Source organism: Poecilia reticulata, chromosome 1, assembly GCF_904066995.2.
Source record: "Poecilia reticulata chromosome 1, P_reticulata-male-v2, whole genome shotgun sequence".
Lineage (NCBI taxonomy): Eukaryota > Metazoa > Chordata > Actinopteri > Cyprinodontiformes > Poeciliidae > Poecilia > Poecilia reticulata.
In genome coordinates this window covers 16,611,219-16,622,210 of record NC_088830.1, presented here as the reverse complement: position 1 = coordinate 16,622,210, position 10,992 = coordinate 16,611,219, and the positions used below count along the sequence as shown (strand labels likewise).

Genomic DNA, 10,992 nt, shown 5'->3' with positions numbered 1-10,992 from the left:
ACTTGAGTAATATTATGAACACCTGCTACTCTTACTTGAGTATAAAATGTATTTTATATTATATGTTAAGTTAAAATATAAATATAGTTTAAAATGTATTTATACTTTTATCCTTTATATGTATTCATATATTTAAATTCAATTCAAATTCATAAATACTTTATTAACCCCAAAGGGAAATTAAATGTTGTTCACACTAATTAATTCAGATTCTTCAGAGTTACTGAAGATGGTGATTTCCTGTAGCAGTCTGTACTGCACTGAATCTGAAGAAGCCTCTGACTGAAGATGCTCTGCCTTCCCAAGACAGTCTCGTGAAGAGGATGGTGAGGATTGTCCATAATTTTCTTGATCCTATGAAGAATCTGTTTCTTGCATAATCATCTCCAGAGTTTCCACAGTCGTCCCCAGAACAGAACCAGTCTCTTCTTTATCGGACTTTTGAGCCTTTTTAGGTCCCTGGCTCTGAGGCTGCTCAGAATAATTTATATAGACCATTAAAATCAACATAAGAACCAATGGTTTGGCTTTTGGCTTCACCCTTCAGGACCAACTAACTTGGAATGCTAAGATGCTACGAAAGTTAGCTTTTAAAAGTTATTTACGAAATGAACTGCTTGCACCTTTGTAACACACTTCCAAAAATTCCACCTACCTACTTAACCACCATGCCCTTAACTTCTGACTCACAATTTGCTTTGCTGTGCATGTTCTCCAGTGTTCATTACATTCTGCACAACATCTGCTACTTTCTATGTCTCAGTGAACCCAAGCCAAGCTGTTTTACCTTGCATGACTGTGAGAAGCGCTACGGAGGAGGGAGAGCTGACATGCTGGCTACACTGAAGTGCTGATAGTGAAATCCCATTAGCTGCCCTCCCACTGATGCCAAACTGACATCAATTGGAAGAGCCAGAGCAGGTGGGTGGTCTGTCACTCTTTAGTGTACACACTGGTTGGAACAACCTGCTTGTACACAAACACACACGCACACACACACAGCTTGCAGAGCGCTAACACTGCAGTTGTGCTGTACCTGTCACTGATAACGCCTGTGTGGTTGGAGAGGCATTAATTTGATGGTGGGGTTTTCTGAGTGCACACGAGGTCTTCTATGGCCAATAATTTAGACCGGAAATAAATTTGCTTTCTCTGTCAGCCAAGGCAGAGATGGGGAGAGACAGATAGAAATAAAAGAGCCACAGAAATGAACAGACCATTAAAACAGAGGAAAAGGGGAATGCCAGCCTCTACGTGGCTACCAATTTAAACTGGTTTCTGGTCAGGGGAAGTGGCAGGAGTGGATTCCCAAATTAGAGAGGTCCTGGTCGGATCTTAGGAAACCCTGTCATCCTCAGCGTGCCGGCATTCCAGTGAGTAAGGAGCATGGGAGTAAGAGCCACCCGGGCAATGTTTGGTTGAGACGAGATGGGAGGGCCCTTGCTTCGTGGCGGATTTTCCAAGCCTTCAAAACCACAAGGCAGTTGGGAAGACTGGGGCCCAGAGCCTATCGATCACAGCCGGTGCTGTTTGCTGTTTACTGTCAAACCTCCTGCCAGGGAGGTCCCCATCAACGGTGAAGAGTAACTCACAGAGATGAATATAATCTTTGCCATCATCAATATATTTTTCTAGATTTTACATAAAAATACTTGAATGGCTTAAAATATTTCAGGGAAGAGGATAATTCCTTTAAAAACTGCAGTTTATTTGCAGCTTTCCCTTATTGGGCTAATTTTTTATTTATTTATTTTTTTTTAAACTTTTAAAAGATGTGTTCAAAATTCACAACAGATTTTAACTTCTCCTGTCTCCTGCTTTGCCAAGGATTTAGCACAACTGTCAACAGTTTGCACAATAATCGATAGCACGTGGCTCATATTGCTAGCAAACCAGCTTTCATGATTTCAGCCACAGTGCAACAAAAATAATTCGATTGATTGTCAAGTTTTGTATACAAATCAAGTCCATAAAATATCAGTGACAGGAAAACTATGTGATGTTTATTAAAAAGACACAGACAACGGAGATCTGGGAACCACAAATGGTAGTCTTTGTTTTTTGTTTTTTTTAAGTGCATAACTGAAAGCTACCCTCATCACAATGGACTAATGTTTTTCAACAGGACAAATATCCTGTTTACAGCATAAACTCATAATAACCTGTAAGCTTACAAAATACATTTCTCTCAAACGTAAAAACCTGCACTTCCTTGCATTGTTATACTGCTTGACTAAAAGCTAAATTAATTAGATTCAGCTTTCTCGGCCCTGGATTGATTTAACACCACAGACATGGATTATAACATTGACCCACCATTATCGTTCAGATGACTAATGTATAATGTCAAAGCTACCAAGTAGTGGTTTGAAAAGTATAACCCATTGCATTAATTGTACTAAACAAGACAAAATAGGCACATGGCAGCCTGTTTGGAGTTGATCTGATGTAATATTCTGTTTTTAAATGTCATATTTTTATTGGTTGTTAGCAGAAAATCATCAGGATTAAGGGAAATGAAGGTGTTAAGTCGTTGGTCTTTGACTAATTAAATGACTGAATCAATATTTAAATCATCATGTATGGAGGACGTGTACAAGCAAAGCACAACTACAGAGTCGAAATAAGAAACTCTACTTAACAATATATGTCCGTTCATGTGTAAAACTGTGTCTTATGTGTATTGAATTAGATTGTTGTTTTAATCCTGTACTTTTATTTCGGCTGGCTGCTCTCAGGTATGAGGCTACTTGTCAAAAACAGGATCTCAGGTGACGATGAGACTTAACATGGAGCGAAAGTGGGAGTGAAAATGATTTGGTTTGAAGCGAAGCACATGAACATATGGAATCTGCTAAGGGAGCAAGATTCCTTCAGTGTGAACTCATAAAGATGCCATGACATTTCAATGAAAGCCAGCTCAAAAGCAGCTAAGGAAAAAAAAAAAAGAATAAAGAGATGAGATGAAAAACAATTCATGCACAGAAAAAAAACTGAAAACTGGGGGAAAAAAATAACTTTGTTTGTTGACTTCAAAACATCTTTCGTTTTTCCACCCCAAGAGACTATATGGACCACTGTATGCTCTGTAAGTCTTTTGTCTTAAGGCTCACAGATGTATACATATATGAATGGACTCATTCACCCAATGGCAATCACAGCTACAAACGGGTGATAAGAACGAACCCCCCCCCCCCCAACAGCCGTTACACATTATGTGTCTGACAGCAAAGGTCATGAAAATGTGATGCAAGCAGAAAGTGATGAGACTGCTCGCCACAGATATTACAAATCGGATGAAAAGCTGGGGAAGGAAAACATCTCCCCTTCTGATGGACCAAATCTGCCTCCACTTGTTTACAGCTGAACAGCCTTGATTTACTAGTGGATGAGGGCTGGTAATGGCAGAGCGCGGCTGAGGCGGGAGGACGGGGCGCTGAGAGAAAAGGGGAAGGGAGGGGCTTTGTTATCTGTTAGGCTTTGCCTGTCCAGCGCATTACGAGTTCTGCATCGCTCATTTCATGGCAAGTGTAGTGGAACAGATTATCGCCGTCTGGAGAGAGTGAGCAAGAGAAACGGGGAAGGTGGTGGGTGTTGCAGGGTAGGGGGCTGCCGGGTCTGGTTTTGTAGTCAGAAGATGAGCAGTAGAGTGTGCAGCTTCCAAATCCCTGATTATGCACACCCCGGCAATTGCTACACATTATCCAGCCATTTATTCACTTTATTTATTTACTCTGGCATTCAGCAGGTTCCTCTCTCTTTCTCTCCCTCTGTCTCTGTCTCTGTCTCTCTCTCTCTTTCCACTGTTAGATCACTGCTCTGCTCCTCTGCTTTACAGAACTTGGCTCAACTGTGTGAGGTAGCTTACTTTTTATGACATTATCAAAACAAAACCTAGTTTAGCGCTGCCTCACTGTAAGCTTATTAGTCAAACGGCTGTAAAGCAAAACAAAGTTCTACATATTTTTTTTATGTGATACAGAGAGGCAGATAACTTGGTAAAGGCTACAACAAGCAAGGACATCAAAGCCAGATAAAGTTTAGCAAGACATTATGAAAGAAATTATAATACAATCATATGCCTTGTAAGTCACAGAGCTTTTACAAAACTAGTAAATTTATGGCACAAACTTATTGATGACCTTATTAACTTCATTATATTACAATATGCTATGTTTGTAACTTTTACATTCACAGCGTCTTGTGTTTATCTTGCTTTTTTGAAGTGTTGAGCCATTTATATTGATTAACTCAATCATATAAAAGCAAAAAATAAGCAGGGACGGAAGATATCTTCCGATACGATACACCTTTGGACATTTTTTTTTTCGAAAATGCTCAAAATTAAATGTGCTTCATTGTTTTAAAGTTCACCTAAAGTGCTTATCAGACCTGTCAGAGCTTTTCTTTCCTAAAATTGCTACTTGAACCCAATGAAGCGTTTTCTAATCCTTTGGAACGATTTAGACTGGTAGAAATAAGTCATCTATTTGCATGGATAATAAGACAAACACTGTAACTTCTGGAAATGATGTGGTTCATACAGAAACTCAGAGAACGCTAAAGAGACATTTGCTGAAAGTGATATTTAAACATTTAAACTCTCAGCGATATGACGGTGGTGACATTTGAAAACTAAAACCAATTATTTGCTCAGCTAATTTAGGAATTGACTCGTATCAGATCCCTGGTCTCACTCTGAAACCGCCATAAGAAGAAAAACCGTATGTGTTGTTTTGAGGTTCAAAAGTTTACAGTCCCCCCCCCTCCCTTGTTGCATCTGTTGATCCCTGTGGATACTTCCTGCCTCTTGTCTTCTATGAAAGTTGAGAGGACTGCAGACCACCGGGTGTGAATGGGCTGTTTTTACCTCACGTGGAGCGAACAACTGGAGTCGTCTGCTGGCCTAAGCTTATCCAGCAGAAGAAATACAGCTGCAGAGAACGCAAAAGTCAAGGATGACCCCTCATATACTTTCACTCTGTCTTCTTTTCTGTACAAACTAGACAGTTTAGGAAACAAACAGGTCGTATGCTGTATTATCTAATTATTTCAGCCAGACGTTGTCAATGTGCTGAAGCTGAAAGGATTGCTTCGAGACCGTGATTTCAATGCAACCCCTCCTGCTGAGCAAGCTTGTGGTGACAGTGGACAGGAGTTACTTCCTCTTCACTAAAAGTATCCCAATAGATCTCCTCAGTGAGAGTGACACAGTCCCTGGAAAATATAGTGTCATTTTCTAGGAAAATCAAGTAACCACAATTGCCTTCAGTTGTGATAAAAATGCTGCATATTTTAAACACAACTTAAAAGAAATTTGACTTTACAATAAGATGCTTTGAAATTGGGCATCTGTCTCTTTAAGAAGCTGCCACTTTTTCCAGCGCTTTGCATTTAGAAAGTCATCATAACAATGCTATTCCGTTACCACGTTAACAACTGTTCGATCGAACTGAGGAGTAGTTCTTACGATGAGTTTGTCTTGTGTGGCAGCGCTGCACTGCAATGGACTGGTGACCACAGAGTATGCTGCATCTCGCCTAATGACCGGGGGAGAGATGGGCACTAATCAGCTGAAAAATAGTCAATGATATCACTTTAAATCTCCTTACAGATGGACTACTGTTTTAGTAAAGCGGTGCAGAACTGCAAGGAAGAAACAACTGTCGTCTTCTTCCTGTTTCTCCATTTGTATGGCTCCAACATTTTTGGGTGTTTGAGTGAAAGATCTCTTCTATTTCTCAAGAGAAAAATAATTCAAAGAGAAAGAGGTTCTCAAATCAGGAGGAAAAAAGTGTAACACCAAAGTGAATGAGTAAAGAAATATTGCTTTTCACAGGTTCATCAGACACTTTTACTGGTTCTAAGTCAAACAACCAGTGGGCTGCATATTTGTGCTGCTGTGTGCCCACTTCATAAGTCTACCCATGCTGAGCGAGGAAAGGCACTGCGCACTAAGTCGCAACGTTGGAATGCCAATGATGCAGAGTGGAAACTGTGACTGTTTTTGATTTAAATGATTTCAGCTGCTCCCTTCTGGAGGTGTGCAGGAAGAAAACAGCTGGTTCCTCTTACGTTGTTATTAGGTTTGGAGGAGCCACACAGACAGGGTTGAGTCCTCACATATCCAAGACCACTTTTACTTTCAAGAATGGCATTTAGTTAGGCAGTTATGTGAATATTTTTACTAGCAGATTACTTCTGAAACAACTTCCACGTTGACTTTATAGCGATTCCAGAATTAAAAACCGCAGCGTGATGCCAGAGACGACCGAGTTTGAACAGAATGCCTTTCAGCTCTTTTTCCTGTGTTCTCTGCAATCCTTCTATCTGTCCTTAATAATGTTCTTAATAATGAGTGTGTGGACGTCCACAGACCTGAGGCAGACACGAGAAAGCCTGGACGCCCCAGGAGCAGCACCGCAGGGACAACCACAGCCGACCCCTGACACTCCCTCCCTCCGCCCCCCATTCTGAACAGGATTAGTCAGGTGCAGAAGTGTACACATATATTTATGTTGGAGCATAATGTGTCTAATTTCAGTACTTTTCTGCTGAACTGAGTATTTTAAGGAAACTTTTGTGAATAGGAGAGTGGAAGCCATTGTGTTAATATCCGTTTGCATTTTAACTGTTCTCATTTCAAACCGCCAGTTTGCCTATTTTCCTGCGACAAAGTAAATTACTTTAAGAAGAGGAACTATTGTTGTATTCCACACACAGGGAGAACATTTGTTTAGGTGCATTTATACCCTCACACACACACGCACACACACAACCAAAAGAAAAAAAAAAAACAACCCATACAATCCCTCCCTTGCCTCTCTACCTGCAGACAGTGTGGAGAAGAGATAAGGCTGCATCAAATACACAGCATAGTATTGATTTCCATGCCAGCCAATCTCACCCAATCAAAAAAGGTCACGCTGTGTAGAAATCAAAACGGGCCTTCTTTGTTTCAGAATTGCATGCTGGGTAGCCTTCAGGCAGACAGACTCCGTGAGTTAGCTAACCACCTAACACAGCAAACAAAACCGGGAAACAATAATGACATCTGACTAATGTACCTGCTGCCAGTCCATCGGTATGAAGATTTTATTTATTGATGTTGCTTTGCATGTTGAATGCACATTGTGAAAGATTTTTTTTTATCTCCATGCCATGTTTTCCAAACTCAGCCTGCAGTGGTCGTTTGTTTCTGCATCTCAGGACACGATAAACAAGACAACTATTCAAAGCTTTGACGCTGATGTGCCGCCCTCACATTTCTGTATGTGATGACATTAAAGAAGTCGGGGGCTTTTGGAGGCTTTTTTTTTTTTTTTTAAATGTGTTTATTTAGCTCTGTCTCCACATCCACCTGATGTGTAATTTCAGGTTGATCTTCAGACCTCCTTTCATGCTCCGGCCCTGGCGTCTGCCTTTCGATTCTCCCTCTACTTGACCCTGCAGACCACATCACAGACGCAGGCGAAAAGTTTTTATATCACCAGCAATAACACAGGCTGAAGTTTTACCTGCACAACTAATGCGCCTGTGGTTGCATCAAGAAACAAAACGGTTCTGGAAGATGTTGAACAAAAGCTAAAAATGGGGGTAAGTTATACTACTTTTTATTTATGTTTTGTGTAATTAAACTTCTGATCCTTGGGTGTTCTTGTGGTTTTTCCTTTGAGAGCAAATAAAAATAAAATCTTTTTTGAGGTAGCATTGAGGAACTACAAAGCAAAAATGAAATAAAACTTCTAGAGGAAATATTCAGCTAAATAATATATTTGGTATTACTAGTTTAGATCAGTCTGGTCACCCATAGTAACCATACAAGGGGAGCCCAAACCAAGTATTTAGTGCATACTATATACTACAAACACATTCAAGAAACGTTTATTTTGGTAACTCAGTTCATTAACTGAAACATTTTATTCAGATTAAATACAGAAAACAATATTTTCAAGCCTTTATTTCTGTTAACTACGATGCTTATGGCTAACAAAACCTATTTATTACTGGTAATATTAGAATAATTTATCAGACCAATAAAACTTTTAGTACAGAAATGTGAGAGTTATTAAAAGTATGTTGATTAAAGGTAGTGTTTAATCAACATACTGAGAAACAAACCTCATCTGAACAAATATTCTAAGCTGTAGATAATGTCTGTACATGAACATCCTTTTCAGTAGACTTGTATTTCTGCTTTAGCAATACATTTTATATTCATTCTCTCTTTTCATTAGATGTAACCTGTATTAATCATGATTAAATCATTAAATGGACTGATCTCTGTTTTGTTAACCAGTACAATTGCTTATGTTGACTTTTTGAACTGAATTACTGAAATGAATAATTTATATTCCAATTGATTGGGACGATCTTTAGAAATATTTACATTTATATGTGTTGACAGCATAAAAAGGAAAATATTAACCTGCTGTTTTATTTTGTTGGATCATAATCTCCACATGATTGTTTCTGTTTTTCCCCATTTTCCCCACTTGTTTGCTAAGTATATATATATATATATATATATATATATATATATATATATATATATATATATATATATATATATATATATATAAAACAACTCAGTCTCGTTTTTTTGTTCAGGCAGCCAGCTTGGCCTTCCCAAAGCACAATCGCTTTCCTCTGCAAGCTCTCCTGTTTCCTGGTATGCTAATTTCCTGTGATGATCAGAAGGACACACGGATAAAAGTGCTGTGCTTTAAACTCTTTGTAGTTATGTTGTTGCCATAGGAACATAAAACTGAAGGCCAAATCAATGTGGCTTCTCTCATTTGCATGGGGAAACAGAAACCTTAAACCGAAACAGAAGAAGGGGAAGAAGCGTCAGAATGAAAAGAGACTCGGAGAGAAAGAGGAGGAAAACGATTCCCATCCCTCTCTGCCGAACATCGCGCTTTCTTCAGCATTATCTAGTTCACCAGCAATATCTACTATTTATGGGGGCTACAGTTTAAACTTCCTCCAAGTGAGGCTGTTCATTTCCTAAAGAACAAAGAAAAAAAAAACCCATCCCAAATTAATTTTTTCTTATCTGAAACCTGCTAGTCGATCTCTGCAACACCGGAGTGTGGCTCCTATTCTCCACTGTTCACTTGATATGCACCCTGCATGCTGCATGCTCCACTTTGAAGTTGTTCACAGGGTTATGGAGCTGTGATTATCATGCCCCGACAACCTTTCCACTCCTGCTCTGCACCGCATGCTGTTGACTGTCGGATCCAGAGAGTTACAGCCCCAGCCTAGTTCAAAACTCCCCCAACCAACCGCAGTCCAAGTCCCATTCCAATTCAACTTGTGAATGCCTAATTAGTTGATAATTAGCTTGGCTCCTTTATACCCCACTCCCTCTATCTCTAACATTTATCAGGTTCCCAGACTGGGCAGCTGTTAATGATTTAATTTATTCTCCCCAATCTGTCGGTTGCATAAAGATCTGGTTTGTGCAGATGCATGAAATGAAATATGTTGCTATGCTCCCAGAGCAGCGAGTCTGAGGAGGAAGTGCAGGACTCCCCCCTTTTTTCTGCACATCTTTAGTCTAATAATCATTCTTCCTGACTGATTGGAGGTGGTAGTCTCCTCCCATCCATCTAGTACTACAACCAGCAGATGTTGGGGGAATGTCACATGAGCATTTTACTGTTCCACACGCTGCACTGTAGGTGAGAGAGAGTAGAAGGTTAATAATATCAGAAAGCAATGTCTGTTTTACTCTGAACTCACGTTTGATCTCGAGAGGTTTTACGAGATTTCCCGTCTGACATCTGAATGACCATAAATGAAATCTGTTGGTGTGTGGGGTGTTTTATTTACCGTGTGGCTGCACATAGCACAGGACCAAACCTGGCATAACTATGATTTTTTTAGCATCATATGTGTTGTGTGAATTTTAAAATCTTGCCATGCGAACCAGGCAGTAGGTGTTCGAAAATGAAGTAAAAAAGTAAATTGTGTTTCGTTCAGGCTGTTACTTTTAAACACAGCTGCTTTGTTTTATACTTTTGTACTAGGAAACTATTTGAAAATCTCAACGTAAAGTCTCAACGGAGCAGTCTACACACTACAGAGAATATACACAGACATATTTAGAGTTTCCAATGTTCAAGTCAGTGTTGCTTTCTTATGTAAATTAATCAATATGCTGAATCTATCAAGTTTCAACTTTCTGTGGCGCCCTTCTCTTGGATCAGCAGATTGTTTGTGAGGCAGCTGAGCAACAGGACCTCCGAGCTTTAGTCCACGCAGATTATAATTTATAAGGTTTGAAATGAGATGAAATCTTTATTTATTTTGAACAAGTCAAATGTCAGAGAAAAGAATGAAATCATTAAGAAAAATTTGACCAATTTTAACAAAAAGAAATATTTTCAGTAACGTTAAAAACGTCAGGAATTCCAGTCGCATTGCTCTTTAGTCACTTTTGTTAGCCCTGTAGTTTGCAACTTTAATTTTAACTTCTTTTTTCTCCCATGACACAATTTTCTTGAATCCTGGCCACGGGTCTTTTTGCATTCAGTCTCCTGTGCTGAACTGGTGACCCGTCCAAGGCGCACAGTGCCTCTCCTCTGATGAGTGGTGGAGACCAGGACCCCATCAGGATTAGCGGGTATGGATAATTGATGGAAATTACTGAGCTACAAGTCATCTTGGGAAAGAATAAATAGGATTTAACGTTTTTCTTTTTAATTGATTGATCCTTTTCAATGATGCAGAAATACGACTCTGTAACTTTAGGGTCTTTTTCAGGAAAAAATAAATGAATTACTGAAACATTTCACTGTTATGACAAATTATTTTTCAACTCATGCAGCATGTGGAAAAAAAAATCTGAATCGGCTAAAACTGATAATTGTAGTTTGAAGTTGTATAAAACCTGTAGTTGGTGTAACAACTATGGGTAATGAAACAGACATGAAGAAATTCTGGGAATTTTGAGCCTTATTCATACTCAAAGAAAACAGTTTG

At 39.3% G+C, this 10,992-nt stretch overlaps 1 long non-coding RNA gene across 1 annotated transcript; it reads left to right on the top strand.

Moving 5' to 3' along the window:
- Nucleotides 1-768: 768 nt before the first annotated feature.
- LOC145552941 (uncharacterized) lies at nucleotides 769-7,730 on the top strand. Its single transcript, XR_014089175.1, has 3 exons — nucleotides 769-921; nucleotides 6,377-6,491; nucleotides 7,378-7,730. It is a non-coding gene; the product is annotated as an uncharacterized LOC145552941 (long non-coding RNA).
- The last annotated feature ends 3,262 nt before the right edge of the window (nucleotides 7,731-10,992 follow it).